Below are 3,285 nucleotides of genomic sequence, written 5' to 3' on the forward strand. Positions count from 1 at the left end.
ACGGTCGTGGCCCCTGTTTTGGGTGCGTGTGATGACGTCGGTGTGTTGTGGGAAGGGAAGGTGCTGTGGCGGCGGCGCGTAATGGGCGTAGGCCGAAAAGAGAAAGGAACGTGGGCAGTGTGTTGGCAAGCGTCGGTTCGACTGCGACGTTGATGGGCAGGGCAGGGCAAGGTTAATGGTGGTAGGAGTAGGCGTGTGGGCGCAAAAAATCTGCCGCTGCAGGCGGTGCCGTAACCGCCATGGCGGGAAGGAGAGAGGGCCAAAGAAAGAAAGAAAGAAAGAAAGAAAGAAGAAAACAAAAAAAAAAAAAAAAAAAAAAAGGAGGGGGGGGGGCGAAAGTGGAGAGGCGGTGGTGTGAGAAGGGCGGGGGCGGAAGGAAGGCAGGAAGGACAAGAGGCGAGGCGACGGCTTGCTTTGTGTATCGGTCGGTCTCTGGCTATGCTTCGTTTTCTGCAGCAGGGTCGGTGCGCGGCGTGGCTCGCGGCAGTGGGAACGCCTGGTGGCTGGACGGCCAGCAATGCGGTTGGATGGGCGGCCACAGCACCGCACCTGTGCCCGAGGAGGAGACGCTGGCGGCGGGCCCTGAGGTGAGGCCGGCTCGGCTGGGGCTGTGGATGTGTAGGTGTGCGCCGCTGCTGCAACAACGAGTAAAACGCGAGAAGGAGGGATGGCGGTAGAGAGAAAAAAAAAAAAAAAAAAGGTCGTGTTGCGTTGATGCGCAGGCAGACGCGTACAGAGGGACGAGCCCGGTCTGCAGCAGGGTGTGGCCGTGCCGAGTGCAGAGCAGCGGCGGCTCGGTTCGGTTCGGCCCGGCCCGGCCCGGCGGGCCGCGCTGTTGTCGCGGACGTGAGCGCCCCCTGGCGGGTGGCCGGAGGCGGCGCGGCGTGTTGGACGTGTGGCTGGTGGCAGTGCACAATTTGCGAGTGGCTGGCGGTGTGGTGTGGCGGTTGGCGCGTCGGGCGGCGGAGAGGTATGTGTTGCGGGCGCCCTTTGCTGCGCTGCGTCGTTGCGTGTGCCGTACAGGGCGGGCGCTTGTCGACTGTGTGGGCGGTGTGGCGAATTGGCGTGAAACGGCTGCCGAGAGGTGTGTGGTAGCGAGCCGGTCGGTGGTGTCAGTGCGAAGGGGAATGTGCGTGCGTTTGGCGGTTTCGGTGTGCTTTTTGCGGCGTGAGAGTGGGAATTAGTGGGGCCGGCTGTTGTGTTGGTTCCTTGTGTCTTGTGTCGCGTAGCTTGATGGCAACGTGGAAGGACGCCGGTTTCGTTTCGAGCCTTGCGTGTGGTTGTCGACGTTGACTGGTTGGCGTGTGCCGATGCACGTGCATGTGTGGGTCGCGAGTGCGTTTTTGGCTGGCTGTGTGTGTGTGTGTGTTTTGGGGGGGAAGGGGGAGGCGGTGGTGAAAGTGCAGTCGTTGCCACGGGCGTCGTCGGGTGGGGCTGGGGCTGTGCGTCGTGGCGGAAAGGTGGTAGGTTGCGGGAAGCGAGCCCGTCGTTGACGGTGTCGCGTGAGTTGTGAATCGAGTGGGGCGCGGGGCGCGGGACAGGAGCAGCGTGCCGCTGCGTCGTGGTCGTCAGCAGAGGCTGTGCGTGTGCTTGTCCTTTTTGTGGGCGGTTCGTGCGAGGCGTTTTTGTTTTGTGTTGCCCTAGTTGTTAGTTTATTTTGTTTGTGTTTGTTATTTTGAGACGACGACTGGTTGGTGGCGTGCGCGCGAAGTGGCGGTGTGCGCTTCCCGTGTCGTTTGTGTTGTTTGGTTTTTTTGTTTTTGTGTGTTTTTTTTTTTTTTTTTTTTGCACTGGGCCCCGGTGGGTGGGTGCGTGTGTGTCGATTGCCGGCTGGCGAAAGGTGCGCCATCGGCGGGGTGGGTCGCCGGCACAAGTAGAGGCGGCGGCGTTGTTGCTGTTGCTGTTGTTGTGTGGTGTTTGTTTTGTTCGGCTGTGTCGGCGAGCTGTGTTGCGGTGCGTGTGAATGGTGGTGCAAAAGTGCTGGCGTTGGGGCTGCGACTGCGACGGCGGCGAGCCGCGGGCGCGCCATTGATAGTGATGTTGTGAACAGCGGCTGTGTACGGTAGTGGTGTTGTTGTAGCACGACGTGCATCCGGGCCGGCGCGGAAAGCGCAGTTGCGGGCGGTTGCCCTTCGGTGCCAGCCATGTCGCGTGAGCGGCGGGTTGCTCTGGTGTCGACACGTGGTGCTCTGGGTTGTTGTGTGGTGCCCTTTGGCCGGTGGGGGTGGTTCGCGTGTGTCTCGTTCGCGCTCGGTGTCTGGTCGTGGTCGTGCTGCTCCCCCGTCTGTCGGCGGTTTCCGACGTCGTCTGTACGTTTTTGTTCGTTTGCGGCGTGCCTGCCGACGTCGTCCCGTCGCGACCTTTCAACCGAAAGTGTGGCGCCCGAAGGTGAACGAACGTAACCCTGACCTCGGCGCTTTACGCTGAGCCGAGCGAACCGAACCGAACCGAACCGAACCTAACCTGTGGTGTGGCGAGGTGAGCTCAGCCTGTGAGCCCCTAACGTCTACGTAAGGTAAGCTGTCCGGCTCACGCCTCACGTTTGAACGCTTTTTTAACCTACGTTTGACGCTTCTTAACCTAGCACTGACCCCTTAACCTAACGTGTAACCTAACCTAACCTAACCTAACCTAACCTAACCTAACCTAACCTAACCTAACCTAACCCAACCTAACCTAACCTCTGACGCCTGACGTGTTTGAATGCTTAACCTAAGTTTGACGCTTAACCTAACCCAAGTCCCCTTAACCTAACCCACGTCCACCTAACCTAACCTAACGTAGACGTGTAAACGTAATGTGTAACGCGTAACGTGTAAGGTCGGCTGTCGTGTGTGCTTGACGGCAGATTGGGTTGGTCTGTAGATTCGGATTGCGGTTTGCCTCGGTCGAGGGGTTGGGTCGGAAGCGGCGAGGGGCGGCGGCGCCTGTTGCGCAGGCGGCGTCCGTTTGCGGCGGGCAATTGTTGAGAAACGGCTGTGAATGTTGGCGGGCGAGAGGAGGAGGACGGCGCGCGATGTGGCCCGACGGCTGCGGGCCGATCGGGAAACGGCGGGAGGGCGACGGAAGGCGATGGGGCGGCGGAGGCGCGTTTGCACGGCCGTCATCGCCGCACGCCTCGGCTTGTGTGGCTGTGGCGCCGGCCGCGCTGGCCGGGCTGCCGCGGCGACGGTGTGGGAGTTTTGCCGAAGGTTTGGCCATTGTGGCGGGTCGTCGGCTGGGGCTGTGGGGGCGGCATTTGGGCGGGGGCGGCGATTCTCGGCGGGCCGACCCAGGCTGTAGCGC

This window comes from Schistocerca americana, chromosome 8 (assembly GCF_021461395.2).
Source record: "Schistocerca americana isolate TAMUIC-IGC-003095 chromosome 8, iqSchAmer2.1, whole genome shotgun sequence".
In the NCBI taxonomy this organism is placed as follows: Eukaryota; Metazoa; Arthropoda; class Insecta; order Orthoptera; family Acrididae; genus Schistocerca; species Schistocerca americana.